Source organism: Trachypithecus francoisi, unplaced genomic scaffold, assembly GCF_009764315.1.
Source record: "Trachypithecus francoisi isolate TF-2019V2 unplaced genomic scaffold, Tfra_2.0 Lachesis_group12, whole genome shotgun sequence".
NCBI classification, from domain to species: domain Eukaryota; kingdom Metazoa; phylum Chordata; class Mammalia; order Primates; family Cercopithecidae; genus Trachypithecus; species Trachypithecus francoisi.
In genome coordinates this window covers 30,711,656-30,729,488 of record NW_022681457.1, presented here as the reverse complement: position 1 = coordinate 30,729,488, position 17,833 = coordinate 30,711,656, and the positions used below count along the sequence as shown (strand labels likewise).

Below are 17,833 nucleotides of genomic sequence, written 5' to 3'. Positions count from 1 at the left end.
CCAGCCAGCTCTTCTTTGCTCAGTCTGTGCTTTCTCCCTGCATTTCTGTTCTTTCTCAATTCCTATTCATTCTTTATGCCCTTCTTAGTACCATCTCCTCTCTGAAACTTTTCCCTACCCTGTCACAGTCCATGGCAGAATGAATTGTTTCTTCCTATGAATTCCCATAGCTTTGTCCACATAGGTCCATCACAAAAACTTATCACACTATACCATAATTATTGTTTTATTTGCCTGTCGATCTCCCTGGAATCATTATTGGGATTTTCAAGGGCATTTATTTACTTATTTATTTGATACATCACTTATAACTTGTATAATCTCTGGCACACAAGTGCTAAATACATATTAAGTTTGAACTGCCTTTGGAGGCTTTGCTTTATTACTTTGGAAGGGGCCACATTGTGTCTGAAATAAAAGAGCCTGCAACAAGAAATTCAGTGCTCTGCAACCTGCCTTCTCATACCATCAGTTGAATCTCTGCTGTTGCCATCCATCCCACCACCATTAAAACATTTCCTGGAATTTCCTACCTGATCATTCTTCCAATCCATCACTCCTTTAAGCAAAACACCAACAAATGCATTGTGTCTAACCATTTTATTTTCCAAATTATAAAATGCACACCATATCACTGAGCAATGTATCAACTTGTATTGGGAAGAAAGGCTTTTTTTTTCCTAATGTGCAACAATCATAGAACAGCTATGGTAGGGTCCATATATGGCTTTCTTCAGGAACTCTTGCTGGCAATCAGTTAGTCCTCTGTATGTAGTTATATTTACTAAGACTTTTGATTTATTCTTTGAAGCAAATATTTAGAACAAGTCTTGAAGGTGAATGTTTCTCTTTTTTACTTCCCATCCCTGCATGTGAAGTAGCAAGGGTATGAAATAGTTCAAATGTCTGTCCCACTGACAATGCCTCTGTGACATCACTATTTCAGCCAGAGTTCTTTAGTTTGCAAAGAACAAAGGCCCATAAAGCTAGTTCAATTAACCTGGAACCTGTGGTATTATAAGGCTGCTCAGTAGGTTCTCATACAGATCCAAGAATAGGAATCGAGTACAGCTGACCCCGTGGGGACTAACTGGGAATTGTACTCCTCCTCTCTGCCCATCTAAATCATTCCATTTCTCTTTACTGATTATCTTCCTATTTACCGATAGTTCATAGAGCTCCTATTGCCATGCTCTGTGCCCTAATTCTACTTAAACTTTGTGTGCCATTGTAAACTGGCAACTTTTTCTGGGTCCCTAAGTAAAAACTCCCAAGATAGAGAGAGAGAGAGAGAGATAAAGAGAGAATGATAGGAATGGTTCTGATTGTCCCATATCATCTTTTTGAGCCACACAAGTACACAAGTCATATATCTATAGCCTCTCTTTCACTTTGGTTTATGTGTCTACCATTTTCTTGACTCAGCCAGGGCAAAGATGATGGAATCAATGTTAAATAAAACATAGGTATTTAGGGCAATTGATTCTGTTTCATAAAGGATGAAACATGTCTAGTAGAAAAGGCAATATAGAATATCTTCCCTCTAACAATTCTTAAGCCTGTGCTCTATTCCCAGAGCCAAGCTGTCTCTTGGTAGGCCCTTAAAAAAAAATAAAAGTTTCAGTTCAAGGTATTTTACAGAGAAATATATGACTAAAATTAATTAATTAATTAATTAACAATTGAAATGAGTGAAAAGTTAGAATTTGTCTATGTACTATCACTTCTAATGAAAAATATTTCTGCTGGGCATGGTGGCTCATACCTGTAATCCCAGCACTTTGGGAGGCCAAGGCAGGTGGATCACTTGAGGTCAGGAGTTCAAGACTGACCTGGCCAACATGGCAAAATCCCATCTCTGCTAAAAATACAATAATTAGTCAGGTGTGGTGGCAGGCGCCTGTCATCCCAGCTACTTGGGAGGCTGAGACACGAAAATTGCTTGAACCGGGAGGCAGAGGTTGTAGTGAGCCCAGATTGCACCACTGCACTCCAATCTGGGCAACAGAGTGAGACTCTTGTCTCAAAAAAAAAAAATCTATTTGAGTTTCACTTTGTACCTGTTCAGGGAGTTTTAATACACATTTGTTAGTTTTAGTGGGCACAGAATGATCTCTGGAATCCAAAGGAGTAGGTTTCACTCCATTTTTACTATTATTCACTATAAAGCTTTGGCAGAACTTTCTGATCATGTAAAACTTTCCTTATTTGTAAAATTGGAATATGAATAATAACTGTTCATTAAAAATTTATTATGTATTAACTATTATGCTATAAGATTTACATATGCTACCTTATTTAATCTTCATAAATATCATAGTAGCTTAACCCCAGTTTATACAAAGAGAAGATAATAATAATTGCATTTATCCCAAGCATCTATTGAAGGGCTCTTTATGCTTGAGGGAGATACTACTACCTTCATCTAACAGATTAGGTGGCTGAGGAACTAAGTGGGTAATTGTCTGCCCAAGCACACACAGCTCATAAGTGACAGAATAAATTCCTATTCCAATCTCTTTCCAAAGCTTCTGTTCTTAACCAGAATACATCACTCTCCTAAAATAACCTGCTGCTGCACTTCCTCACATTCGTTGAGCAGAACCAGTGAGACTGTAAAAGTGAAAATGTTTGGATGCAGTAAGTGTCTATATTAGGGATGAGACATGTATGGCATCTGTGTCACCAATCCCTCTCTGTCCACTGACGGCACTGCTAATTTCAGGGGTCAACAAACTCTGGCCCAGCAGTGGGCCAAAGCCTGCAGACTGTTTTTGTAAAGGAAGGTTTTTTGGAACACAGCCACACCATTTTATTTATGTATTGTCTTGGCTGCTTTTGGACCAAAAACAGCAAAATCGAGCAGTTGCAACAGAGATCATATGGCTTGCAAAGCCTAAAATATTTACTATCTGGCCCTATAGAGAAAAAGTTTGCCAACCTCTGGATTAGAGCATAATTATCTGGTAACTAAGACACAGTTTCAGATTTGTTATCAACAAATCTGGAGCAATTTTGCTCCTGGTACCCATTACCGGTTGACTGAAATTGACAAGGAAATAAACCTATTGAATATTCCTGTGATCTAAAAATGTTTATTATTACTACTAAATCAAATAGAGAAATGAATGGAATCATTGATAAATCAATGGACTCAAGTAAGGTAATAGGAATACCTAGTCACATTTGGAAATTCAGATTTCCTTTTACCTGGATTTCTCCTTCTAAACCTTGAAGTGAAAAGACAATGGGAATCACTCAGTGTTTCTGACTCAGGGTCGGAAAGGGGGCAGAGTGGAGAGAATACTGGCAAACCACATTCTTATCCCATTGTTTCTGGAGATCCTATCCTATGTGGCCTTAGCAGGCTTCCATATCACAGTATGACTAACTGCCACCTAAATGAACGAAATCTGATTCACCACATACTTGAATACGGGAGGAAAAATGTGGATGAAAAAGAGCTATCTGAAAACCTTCAGGAGAAAGTAGAGTATAGAGAGTGAAGGGGGTGGAGTGGGCTGTGTTGCCTATTCTGGTACATTCAGAAATTCTATTCCAAGTCAATTTTAAATTTCAGTATCTTGTTCTTAAATGCCAGGCACAAAATGGCCACAGCACAGCTATCTTCACCTTGGGAGGGACAACGTTTTTAAACGTATGCCTTCAGCCATGTACAGAGTGAGCTGAAGGGCCACAGTGCAGCCTATGTAGAACAGTGTCTAGTAGCTTATCCGAAAGGAATATTGCACATGCAGTTTTCCAAGACACCCACTCCTCAGAGCTAATGCCAGTGAGTTAATCAACTACTTTTCTGCCTGCACAACTGTGATACCTAAAGCTGCTAGGAACATCATTTTTAGACATTCGTAGGAGGGATTCTTTTTTGTAATTCTACATTTCTTTAACTCCTACCACATGTCTAGGCTTGCCTTCCAGAGACACACATTGCTACCTTTTCAGAGCACTTTTTTTTTTTTTAAATCATGGACTAAGGAGCCCTCCTACAGCTGATTGCAGTAAATGCTAAAACAGCAAACAATTTCACTGGAAGGACATAAAATGACCTGCATGCAGGTCCTGTTAGGCACCCTAGAATGAAGGCTATCGTGCTCCTTTCCTTCAAACGTCCTTTTGCTCTTGCCTCCCCAGGAACCTTGACTCCCCACAAGCACCCAAACTAAAACAAAAGGGGTAGTCAGCTCTTGACACCTTTTGATTGAATGTATGCTATATGCCAAAGCCTAGAACAATGGTAGTAAACAAGGAAGGAATTCAGTGATCAAGAATACAATATTCTGATGGCTTAGTGAGACAGATAAATAAAACATTCAAAAGAATGGATCATGTGCTGATAGAGGCAAAGAATCATACAGAGAAGAAGGGATGTCAGGGAAGGCTTCCAAGAATAAGATATATTTAAATTGAAGTATAAGAACATGAACAAGACTTAGCCAAGAAAAGATAGTGGGAAAAAAACTGTTCCAGGCCCAAGAAACAGCATATACAAAGACCTGGAAAAGACAGAAAGCATTTTGCAACTGCAGGAACACAGGTAGGATTAGTTATGAGATTAGGCACATAAGCTTGGTGGTCAGAATAATCTAGATCTGGATCTCAATTCTGTGACTTTAAGCAAGTTATATAACCTTTCTATGGCTCATACTTTTCATCTGTAAAGTAGAGACCATAACAGTACTTTTCCTGTGGAGTTACCGTAAGGATTAAATACACATAATTCAAGTGGCAAAAATATTAGGCAATCAAAAACTGTCAGCTTATTATATTACTATTGTATTATATTTTATTATTTATATTATTGTTACTATTATTTTTAATATCAAAAAGCTTACTTTTAAACTTTTTTATACCAATTTTTAAAACATCTCAACTGAAAAGAAAAAACTACCCACTCTCCTGGAATTTTATAAAAATTAAATAAAGCAATGCTTGTCTCAAAGTAAAAATAAAAAATAGATAAGTATTAGGAATGCTTTCAGCTACAAATAAAGGAAGACCTTCTGGCAGAATCAATATAAAAACAAAAAATGGGGGTATTTTTCTGACATAAAAATAAACAGAGATAGGTGCTTGCTGGTATTGATTTAGAAGGTGGATGCTGTTTGGGCTGACATTCTGAAATTTTCTTGAAATTTCCATTCTTATTCCTTCTTTAAGGGCAGAAAGGTATGATATATTTTCTCACCCATTATAAGGATCATGGCCTACATACCTTCTACATAAAAGATGGGTTAACAAGAGAAGAGCATAACAAACTTAATCAAAGCTTTATGTGACGTGGGAGCCTTCAAAAACGAACACCCAAAGACCCAGGGAAAGCTATCTATTTTTATGCTTAGGTTCAATGAAGAATAAATGGCTGTATAGAAATGTGATTGGACAAAGGGTATAATATAAAGGGTAATAGACTGGTAAGGGAGGGGAGGCCCAGTAAAGCTTGCCTGTTCAGATTGTCCTTGGTTTCCGGGTAGCATTCTTTCCTCCCAAGTATGGGGCAAGAGCCCCCTGAAATCAGAGTCTTCAAGAGAAAAATTAAAAGAATGACTTTCTAGGTTTTATGGCTTGCTTTGGAGGAGAAATTTGGTTGGTGTGTTGTCTCCTCTGCCATTAAACCAGACTCCCAGTCTCAAGAATAGATCAGTCCAGTTAAACAGTTAACAGCTGTATCTCATTTCAGGAGGCAATGTTGTAGGTGAGCTTTCACCAACATTAGGCTTTTATGTAGTGTAAGCAATCGAGTATTCAATAAGACACATTTTTATAGAAACAAAGTAAAAACAAAGGTTAATAGAACAAACTAAACTCAATTTTTGAGTCCAGAGGGCACCCGGTCAAGATTTCTAGATGTTAGTCTCAGAGTAGCTGCAGCTGAAGCAAGGGCAGGCAGTGATAATTTGAACAAATTTTCCTGGTTTACTGTTTGCATGGGGTGGCCCAGTGAACTTCCTGAATAGTCTATACAGCAACAGGCTTGAAGGTTGTTCATATACAAGTTGTTGTGGTAATTTCTCTGAAGTCTATATAAAGTGATCCAGCTTCAGTTTGCTAGGCTTCAGGAAAAGAACAGTTTTTTGTTTTTGTATTTTTTTCAATGATTCCAAGCCAGAAAGTGGGAGAAAAATTAGTATTAATTATTTGAAGACTTGCAGCCAGAAATGGGAGGAAACTAGAAAATTCAAGAATGCAGTCCAGATTTTAGGTAACTGACAAACCTTCAGAAACAATGAGCTAGAATCTAATAACAGGTACACTATAATTTTCTTCTGAAACAGAATTTTTTCATACAGTCACTCCCATTTCTACCAAAAATAAATCAGAGTAAGACTGATTTGTTTGCAAAATTGGTTGAGTTTCATTAAACTTGACCTGCTTGTTTTAAAAAGTGCAGCAAGAATAGTGATTGACCAATAAGCTCTCTTTACATTTGCTTTGCTGGTACTTCTTATAAGAAATCTCACTGAGGAAGCCAAGTCAAGAACTCACCATCAAAATTAACCTGTAGGACCTATAAATTTGGAAAAATTTATTTCTGCTTGAGGTCCCCAAAATATCCTGAGGTTTCTTGGTCTGTTAGGAAGTGAAATTCTTTACCTACTTGAAGGGTAACGGTGTGGACCATATATTTAAGGTAGCAAGCTAGTTTTTCCAAGGAGTTCTTTACTGGCTCTATAAAATCAACCCTAGTTTCTTAAAGTTGTCTGATCACAAATGAAAATAAGGCATTCCAAAAAAGTTTTGGTAAGAAGACCAATATTTCTATTTGTATCCTGTTATAAGGATAACAGATTTGTATTGAATTTATGCAAATAACTATATCGCCACAAAAATAAGAATAATCAGGCCAGGTGCAGCAGCTCATGCCTGTAATCCCAGCACTTTGAAAGGCCAAGGTGAGCAGATCACTTGAAGCCAGGCAAAATCCCATCTCTACTAAAAGTACAAAAATTAGGCAGGTGTGGTGGCAGGTGCCTGTAATCCCAGCTACTTGGGAAGTTGAGGCACGAGAATCACTTGAACCCAGGAGGCAGAGGTTGTAGTAAGCCAAGATAATGCGCTGAACTCGAGCCTGGGCAACAGAGAGTGAGACTCTGTCTCAAAAAAAGACAAAAAAAGAAAAAAGAATAAGAATACTCATAAATAATATTTTTAAATTCTGAAGGAATCAGACAAGGGAAAAAAATAAATTTTTGTATTTTTGTTCATAAAATTATAGTTTACCAAATGACTGTAAGCTATAGATAGCTTAAACAAAAATAAATTTCTTAAATCTGAATAACAAAACTTATATTAAAACAACAAAATTTCAAAGAAAATATCATAAAAACATTTTTTTTTCTTTTCTGAGACAGGGTCTCACCTTGTCAGCCAGGCTGCAGTGGCATGATCCCAGTTCACTGCAACTTCCACCTGCTGGATTCAAGTGATTCTCATGCCTCAGCCACCCGAGTAGCTGTGATTACAGGTGCATGTCACCATACCTAATTTTTGTATTTTTCATAGAGATAGGTTTTCACCATGTTGGTCAGGCTGATCTTGACTCCTGGCCTCAAGCGACCCATCTGCATCAGCCTCCCAAAGTGCTGGGATTATAGGCATGAGCCACTGTGCCCTGCCAAAAACATTCTTATCAGTTAATTTAATTCCATGTAATTAATTATTATTCTGTTTGATTTTGGTTAGCAGTTTTATGAAGCCATCAGTTTCTTCATTAGAGTACTGAAAATTCTTACCCAGTCCAATTCTTTAAGTTATCAGAAACCTATGTTCAAGAGTACTTTAGAGTCTTTTTCATGAATCTTCCTGAAGAAGCAAGTTTGGACTATAGCTGACTGAAAGTGCTTTTAGAGAAGAAGGAAAACAATAACCATATTTGAATGACAAAGAATGACCATGTACAAAATCAGGTGAGAGACTTCATTATAAAAATGATGCAACTTACAAAAACTTTTGGTTATTTCTGTGGTATATGGTATTTTAAAATAATAATCAAAATTATGACTAACAGATTTCTAGGAATCCTATATAATTTTTGGGACACTATCAAAAACATACTTAGATGTTGTTAATATTAACATATATATAAGTTTAAAAGGTTTAGCAACACTTATAATATTATTTGACAATGCATCCCATATAATTTAACATATCAGATAAGACTTATTAGTTTAATATCTCTTTTTTATAAAGTGAGAGACACATCCTTTTAGCTTTCCAGGGACCCAGCTGAAAAATTCCACAGTTAATTCAAAGTCAAACAGAGTTAATTTAGAATTTGACTTTGGGAAGTTTGTCAAAAATGTCAAATGGTTTAAAACATGTGATTAAATATGAGCTTGGCTATCTATTCAAAAAGACAACATATTTTAAAGGCAAATGCAAGAGGTTACATATTGTGAACAACAACCTAGCTCTTTTAATACTGAGAACATTCACTTTTTATTAATAAAATAAAAATAATCATGGCCGGGTGTGGTGGCTCATGCCTCTAATTCCAACATTTTGGGAGGCTGAGGTGTGCAAATCACTTGATCCCAGGAGTTCAAGACTAGCCTGGGCAACATGGTAAAACTCCATTTCTACAAAAACTACAAAAAATTAGTCAGACATGGTGGCATGCACTTGTGGTCCCAGGTTGGGACTTGGAGGCTGAGATGAAAGGATTAATTAAGCCCAGAAGGCGGAGGTTGCAGTGAGCTGAGATCACACCACTGCACCCCAGGCTGGGTGACAAAGTGAAATCCTGCCTCAAAAAAAAAAAAAAAAAAATTATCAAAGACCTAATAACATAAAGATAAAACATAAGAAATTATCTTTTTTTTTTGAGACAAAGTTTTGCTCTTGCTGACCAGGCTGGAGTGCAATGGGGAGATCTTGGCTCACCACAACCTCCACCTCCTGGGTTCAAGTGATTCTCCTGCCTCACCCTCCCGAGTTCCTGAGTAGCTGGGATTACAGGCATGCGCCACCACACCCGGCTAATTTTGTATTTTTAGGAGAGACACGGTTTCTCCATGTTGGTCAGGCTGGTCTCAAACTCCTGACCTCAGGTGATCCACCCACCTGGACCTCCCAAAGTGCTGGGATTACAGGTGTGAGTCACCATGCCCGGCCTAGAAATTATCTTGATAAAACACAAAATATTTGTTTCCTAACAAGTTATTTAAAAGGAAAAAAAAAACAACAAAAAACAAAAAACGTCACATTCTCAGACCAATACTCCAAGAAAACTTCATGATTTTAAACTAAGAAAAAGAAATTCTATTTAGATCAGTGTAAAATATCTAACTTTAAAAAAACCTTATAAATAAATTTATCCAATCTCAGTCATCTTTGGTAACACAAGGTAAAATGTTTACAAGCCTTTTATAACTTTTTGTTATATTCACAAGCTTTTTTAAAAAAATATATTTTTGTGCCTTTCTTTATCAAAAACATCTTATTTTCCTCAGAGTTGTTTCTCTATACAGTCATATCTCATTTTGTTGCTCTTCATTTTATTGTGCTTTGCAGATATTACATTTGTTAATAAATTGACAGTTTGTGGCACTTCTAAGTTGAGTGAGTCTATTTGCATCATTTTTTCAATAGCATGTGCTCACTTTGTTTTTGTTAGCATTTTTTTAGCAATGAAGTATTTTTAAACTAAGGTATGTACAATTTCTTTTTCAACATAATGCTATTGAACACTTAATGGACTACAGTAGAGTATAAATATGACTTTTATATGCACTAGTGATACGACTCCGATGACTGGAGGAACACCAGCGTCCTTAGCCTCACGCCGATTTTGATAAAATGACACAGACGCACATGGAGTGGTTTTAAGGAGCGGGAAGTTTAATAGACAAGAAAGAAGGAAGAAACTCCCCCATACAGAGACAGAGGGAGGGGGGCTCCCAAGCCAACAGAGGAAACTCCCGTGTGAAACAGAAAAGTGGCTGCTTGTATGAGGAGGCTGGAGGAGGTGGTGTCTGATTTGCATAGGGCTCAGGGGCTGCTTTAACTAGGCAGGTCATTCACATTCACGGAGCTGTGAAAAACTTAGCCATCCCACCCTAGTCTTTTAATATGCAAATGCAGGGCACCCTGATGTTCTACACACGTGGGGATATGTGGGGGCAGCCATGTTGCCTGGCACATGTTGGGGCAAGGAAAAAGATGGCAGGAATTGCCATGTTTTGGTGGACCCAGTTTCTAAGGGGCTCATTTGCATATCAAAGCTTGCTGACTGAGCTTTAAGAACCAGGGCTTTCCTGCTAGGGAAAAATGTTTCTGGAGCTGCTTAAAAGAAACAAAAACTTCCCAAAGACTCCCTTTCCTCTTTGTTTGCTTAAAATAATTTCTTAATAACTCCTATTACCCTGGGAAATCAAAAGTATGTACGACTTACTTTATTGCAATGATCTGGAACCAAACCTGAAACATCTCCAAGGTATGCCTGTAATTTCTAGTAGCTTAATAACATATGTTAAATATAATCTTTAGTAACCTTAATTTCTAATGAAAACTAGCAAGTATTGTAAATTGGCTTACATCAGCATTTACCATTTTATAATTTCCAGAAAGATATTTCCTCAATTTTTCATGCTTATTACCAGGCTCAGATATATGTAGTTCTCTATGCCATATAAAAACAGGATGCTAAAATATTTAAACCTAAACTTATTCTTAGTACTTAATGTTTTAGTATTTTACCTTACTGAGGCATGTAGTAAGTACATATTACTTAATCTCACATTAAGGTTTTAAGTTACCAAAAAAGATTTTTGAAGCTATTCTTAAGGAGACATATGTTATAAAGCATAATTATATTGAAAATTTTACTTATAGACTTTTATCTCACATTCATCTAATTCATTCATCTTTAAGAATTATGCTTGAAATGCTTATGAAAATTTTATGATACATTAAATAAAGCTAACCATTATCTTATCTTTTTTGCTGACAAATCAGAGAAGTATCAAAAAATCACAGACACAAAGAAACTAAAAAGTTAAACATGTTCTCTCCTCTTATTTATTTATTTATTTTTTGCAACTGACATGCATCAAGCAATTCCTTTTTTACTGTGCATTTTGCTTTTAGGCTAGAGTTCTAGTTTTATAACCTTGAACATCTAACAGAGACAATATAAACCTGTCTGTACAGAAAACCCAGGCAAAAATGTATGTCTGTATTAGATGTAATGATATAAACATACAGACAGAAGCAGATTTTACAGTTTCTATTCTATAACTTTTAGCCACATGCCAGGTTCGATAATTTAAAGCTCACTAGCTGGATCTGTAAATTGGGTTAGGTAAGGTTATCTACTCAGATGGCTCCAGCTTTTTATCAATTCTTCTGGAGAAGGCTTTTAAAATTTTTCATTTGACCAGTTTCCAAATAGTTTTTTTTTTCCCTCTTTCCTATGAAAGTCATCTCCCTGAAGTTTGTATTGCAAAAGGTAACTATCAAGTTCTAGAGAAAAGTGTAGAAAATTTACATATCAAAGGCACAGAGAAAGCCTACTATCAGAGACCAATCTTATGGAGGCTATGAACTAGATTGTAAGCTGGTGACTGAGGAGTCATCTTACAGCTGTTTGAATGTCTCCAAAGACCCATCTGAGTGGACAAGTTATCCATTTCTGTTACAACTGAATTTGTTGCATTTTTCTCTAATTTTGTCTGAGTTCTCACTGGAGAGTGTTTATAGACATTCTCTAGTGAGAGAGATGGGCTTATCAAGACAGCCTATGGTAGGCTCTACTCTATGGTAGAGCCCTGACTGGGAGGATAATTAGGCTCAGGCATGTCAATTAAGTGAGAGACAGAGGAAGTTCAAAATGAATGCTGAGGTAACTTAAAATTATGGGAATTTACTACAGGATTTTACAAGGACATACACAGATGGACCTAGGAGAAGGTTTAGGAGCCTAACAAAAGTCTGGCCACAAAAACCAGAGTCCTTCTAAGAAGGTTTTAGAGGAGCCAGTTTAAGAAGATTTTAAGTCCCCTTCCCCACCCCCCTAAAAAACCAATGATATTCTACATTCTCCTCAGCAAAAAAATCATGCCAGCAAGAAAGAAAACAGAAGGACTGAGCATATAGTTAGCAGGGATTCAACAAGAGGAGTTTCAGTCAACTAAGTCCCCATGGAAGAAGCAATATCCAATAGCGAGAAGAGAGAGGCCTTAAAAAAAAAGTAAAACCTAAATATCAGCTTTCAATTAATCAGACTTCTGACCACAGAGCTCTTTGAAGAAAAAAAACAAAACAAAAAACTTTTCGAATCTTTTATTTTCAGATTTCAGCCAGAACAAACAGCGACTGCTTGAACTACTTGTGGCTTTTTTTTTTTTTTTTATGCTTTTAAACTGAGGCTCCTACCAAGTGACTCAGAACCAAAATCAGTAAGTCTTTTATGACTTAACCAAGGATGAAAGAGATGTCCTGAAAAGAGGGTGCAAAAAAATGTAGTCCTCCCAAGATCCAGAATCATCCCCCAAAGATAGTCGAAAGAAAGACCTTTGTTGCCACAGAACTAAGCAATGAAGGCTGAGACCAAAAGAAAAACAAACAAACAAACAAAAAACACACCCCTTACTAATTGAAACCTCTAATAAGACAAATTCCCCTGAGAGCTGGCACTACATGCAAAAAAGACATTCAGACTCTCAGCCTATTTAGACTGGCTGCCTGATGTAAGCTGATACTTGCACCCTCCAGCTGGCAGAGACCAGAGAGAATATTCTCACTGATCATAAAACCAAACCTTCAGGACACAGAACAAGACAAACAGGAAAGAAATGGCTGTCTCTGGAAAGGAAAAGACCAATAACAAATATGTATTTCCAAACCAAATTTACACAAAAGACACAATCCAAACAAATGATTTCTTCCTCCTAATCTGAATTTGGGAAGGAAGGGATAAAAAGAAATGCTTACCTTCCATTCTTAACTGGGCACTACAGGCAGAGATCCAGGAGAGGTGATCTTGGCTAAAAAAAAAAAAAAAGAAAAGTGTTCTGTTGTCGTTGTTGTTGATTTTTTGTCAGTTGTCCCAAGCTCTGCTGTGAGTCAGGTGTTTCAATGACCCCACACTGGGTACCAGAAACTGTAGGGGCAGGAAAGGGGTGTGAAAACTTGATATTGTAGGAGGATCAAACGTAGCACTTACTCACCCATCGTAAGTGCTGTGTTTGATCCTCCTATAATAAAAGATAGGTTAGCAAGAGAAAAGCATGACAAATTTGTTTAATCGAAGTATTATGTGACACAGGAACCTTCAGAAATGAAGACCAAAGGACCCAGGGAAAACTATTTTTTTTTTTTTTTTTTTTTTTGAGCTAGAGTTTCTCTCCTGTTGCCCAGGCTGGAGTGCAGTGGCGGGATCTCGGCTCACCGCAACCTCCGCCTCCCAGGTTTAAGCGATTCTCCTGCCTCAGCCTCCCAAGTTGCTGGGATTACAGGCATGGGCCACCACGCCCGGTTAATTTTGTATTTTTAATGGAGACAAGGTTTCTCCATGTTAGGCTGGTCTCGAACTCCCGACCTCAGGTGATCCACCCGTCTCTGCCTCCCAAAGTGCTGGGATTACAGGCGTGAGCCACTGAGCCTGGCGAAAACTGTCTATTTTTATGCTTAGGTTTGATAAAGAGTGGACATCCATGTTGAAATGTGATTAGACGAAAAAAGGTGATTGAGTGGTAAAAGACTGAGAGGAAAACCTAGTAAGGCCTGTCTGTTCAGATTCTTCTGGGTTTCTGTAGAATTCCTTTCTTCCAGATATGGGTCAGGACCCCTCTGAAATGAGGTTCTTTAAGGGAGAAGAGAAAAGAGTGACCTTTCTAAGCTTTATGGCTTGCTTTGGGGAAAGGGTTCTAGTTTCTATGACCCACCTTAGGCAAGAGAATTCTACCACTCACTTCAGGAGAGAAAGAGAGCAGAAGGTCAGAGAGAGATTTCGCTTTTTTTTTTTTTTTTTTTGAGACAGAGTCTCGCTGTGTCACCCAGGCTGGAGCACAGTGGCATTGGCTCACTGCAAGCTCCACCTCCCGGGTTCACGCCATTCTCCTGCCTCAGCCTCCCGAGTAGCTGGGACTACAGGCGCCCGCCACCAAGCCTGGCTAATTTTTTGTATTTTTAGTAGGACAGGGTTTCACTGTGTTAGCTGGGATGGTCTCTATCTCCTGACCTTGTGATCCACCCACCTCGGCCTCCCCAAGTGCTGGGATTACAGGTGTGAGCCACCGCAACCGGCCAAGATTTTGCTTTTAAGGCCTTCCCATCTCCTTTAGTTCTAAGTCCTCAGCATGCCAAAGTGCCATACTTTGGGATATCATTTTCTGAGCCCCAACACTTGGGTCACATATGGTAGCTTCAGTTCCTGACATTAGATCCACATTCAAGGAAAGAAAAATGAGACAGGGATGATACCAGGCAGATGTGTCCCCTTTTAATAGGAAAGCAAAACCTTCCCCAAACATTCAGGAGACTTCCATCTACCACGTGTTAAGCACAGCTGCACACAGAACCAAGCAATGAAGGACACAGAACCAAGCAATGAAGCTATGTGGCTACTGTTGGCTCAAGGGAAACTGAAATATGAGCATCTATCTGGGCACATTGCTCCCCAATCTGGAGTTTTGTCAGCAAAGAAGGAGTGAATGGATATTAAGTAAGCAATCAACAATATCTGCCACAGTATTATTTACTGAATCTTCCATGTGCCAAGTTCTGCACTGAGATCTTTATATAAATTACTTCATTTACTCCTCACGTTTAATACAATAAGGCTTTTTAAAATTAGTAATGATTTTTTAAAAATAGATAAGGAGATAGTTGCACAAAAAGAAAATGTAAGTTACACACACACACACACACACACAGTCATAGGACCTCTGAAAAATTCACTTATACCTATGAGCTATTGTTGTGACTAGAATATAGCATATGAGATCACATGCTTTACCCTTCCTCTGAAATTTCACCCCACAACTGTGGCACTCAACATTTTACAAGTGCTTGTGTTAAACACTATACCTATCTAAAACATTGTCTGACTCCCCACCTTGACTGGGCTTCTTGGGTTAGAGATTATAACTTACATTTCTTAATGTTCTCCTCTCCATCAATGACTCGCTCTTCGTCAACCAAAAGAGAATGCTGCTAATCAAGTAAAAGCAACTCGAGTGTGTTTTTAAATTCAAAAGGCCTGAAGTCCTGCTTTCCTAGGCATAGGGTCTGCTCTTCAGCAGCTTCAGCTGTACTGGAGCAAAAAGGAACCGTAGGCAGGGGATTCATGGCTGGAGACAGACTTCACAGCTACCCTCTATTCTCAGCTAATTAGCATCTTCAACTCCTCTCTTGCCCATCTCCTTAGGTTCCTCTCATTATTGCTTTGAGAGTTTAAAACCAGAAGAATACTGTATTTTCTATTATAAACAGCATAATAGGAACACATGACTTCAATGTCTTGGCCTAAGGCCTATGAGGCTTGGAATGTGTATCATCACCAAACATCAATAATTTAAGATCTATTTCAGTATAGAATACTGCAAGTATATCATGCTATGCTGTAAATATAACACATTTATAACTACAACTCTTGGAGCCCTAAGCATGTGCCTAGACCTAATACAGATCCAGCAGTGGGTCCACTGAAAAAAATCAGATAGTATCTCTGTGTCTCTGTTTTTCATTAAACATTATGCTTGAGAATAATTTAAGCTCAGTCAGTGTCACTGAGTCGATACTATTTATTTGCTGAAAGTTACTTTAAAAAAAAATCCATGTCTACAGAGGTCCATCGGCATTGCCACTTTGCATTGGAACATGTGGTCAAGCAATTAGTACCAGTTCTCAGTTGGTGTCCTTGTCTTAATGACCCACAAGTATAGAGAACTTCTTTAGTGAGGAGGCTCCAGGAAGAATTCTGCTCTTGGATAGTAACTTGACAATCAAACCTGAGAATTATTAGGAGAGAGAATAGCCAAAGCAGAAAGGAAATGGGACAGGTTTGTATTGTAATTAAAATATAAGAATTGGATACATGTGGATTTGAATCCTAATACATATGCACTAGCTGTGTGAATTGGGGAACGCTACTTAATCTCTTGAGTCTCATAGTTTTCATCTGTAAATAGGAAGGATGTGATACAAATATCTGACAGAAGAGAATTTAAGTTAATATATGCAGTGCCTGTTTAGGCACCACAATTAGGCATTCTATAAATCACACTATTATTTACATGAGACACACAGGGTAAAAGAATTAACGGAGCATATTGTTTATCATAGGAATCTGATCCCAGAGGGGCCAGTAGAACCAAGGAAAAACTTTTCTTACTAAAGATACTTTCCTCCAAGCTTGCTTTATCTTATGCCTTGCTATTCTGCCTCCTTAGCTAGAGTGGCTATTCTGAAATATCCATGTGCTGGCTCCATACTATCCTACCGATAGCTGTCTGTCACAGCCCTCATGCCCACTAGCTCTGTGAAACTTTTGGTTCCAAGGTAAAAGATAATTCCAGCCATGAATTTTTTTTTTTTTTTTTTTTTCGCACTGTTGGTGAAATGGATCAGAGGGATCAGCTGCGTGCCTCTCCCACTGTGACGAACAAGACCAGTACATTGCCTATTTGAAGGAGATCAGCATATTTGAAGGAGTCAGAGCCTCTTAGGTCCGCTTTTAAGAAAACAAAGTGTTTTCTACCATTATAGGTAGGCCCTGAACAGTCTTACCTGCTAACAATGCAGGTTGAATAGATTGGCTCTAAGTTGGGGTAGGGGTGTTTTCCATGATCCTCATAAGTTTGTGGGTGTTTTCTGTGACCCTCATAAGTTTGTAGGTGAGACAGACTCCTGTAACAAAAACAGATTAACAGGAGAAAAACAAGTAGGTTTACAAATACATGCAGTGTACTTCACATAGAAGAAACTTCAATGAAAGGTGACTCAAAGCACTGCCTTAAAACCCTGGCTTATATAGGACCTTCAACAAAGAACAGTAACTTTTAGAGAAGTAACAGGACAAAGGAAAGCAGAGGTGGGAAACTGTGGGAAGGTACATTTATGAAAATCAACTAATAGAGCAAGGCTTGTTTGCATATTCCTCTGGTGCCATCTCTGAGCTGATAAGAACTGTCTCCAGTAAAAAAGAATTTCTATCCTATCTTTAGGCAGAAAAGGAGGCTAGAGAGAGCTTCTCTCTCTTTGCTGCTTCTTAATTGCCTTTAGTTAAAAAATTAGAGGTTATCTTATCTATGTTAAAGAGATATATTCTGGGGTGACATATTTTAGTTTCCTTCACTGGGACTGAACCCCCAAGTCTGGTACAATGGGACTGAATAGAACAAGGTGAAACTGTCTGATGAAATAAGATCATGCTGTATTCTGTTTCATTGGCCCATGTGTCTGTTTTTGTACCAATACAAGGCTGTTTTGGTTACTGTAGCCATGTAGTGTAGTTTGAAGTTGGGTACTGTGATGCCTCCAGCTTTGTTCTTTTCGCTTAAGATTACCTTGGCTATTCAGCCTCTTTATTGATTCTATATGAATTTTAAAATAGTTTTCTCTAGTTCTTTGAAGAATGTCAATAGTAGTTTAATAGAAATAGCATTGAATCTATAAATTGTTTTGGGCAGTATGGCCATTTTCCTGATACTAATTCTTCCTATCCATGATCATGGAATGTTTTTCCATTTGTTTTTGTCATCTCTGATTTCTTTGAGCAGTGGTTTGTTGTTCTCCTTGGAGACATCTTTCACCTCCCTAGTTATCTATATTCCTAGGTATTTTATTTGTGGGAATTGTGAATGGGAGTTCA

At 38.0% G+C, this 17,833-nt stretch overlaps 1 long non-coding RNA gene across 1 annotated transcript in view; it reads right to left on the bottom strand.

Annotated features, from left to right (window-relative positions):
- LOC117093821 overlaps positions 1-17,609 on the bottom strand; it is an 89,050-nt gene extending 71,441 nt beyond the window's left edge. Inside the window, exons 1-2 of the long non-coding RNA XR_004441257.1 lie at positions 16,750-17,609; positions 12,952-12,999 (exon numbers count right to left, since the gene is read on the bottom strand). This is a non-coding gene — a long non-coding RNA (uncharacterized LOC117093821). The remainder of the gene's footprint in view (positions 1-12,951; positions 13,000-16,749) is intronic.
- Positions 17,610-17,833: the final 224 nt, after the last annotated feature.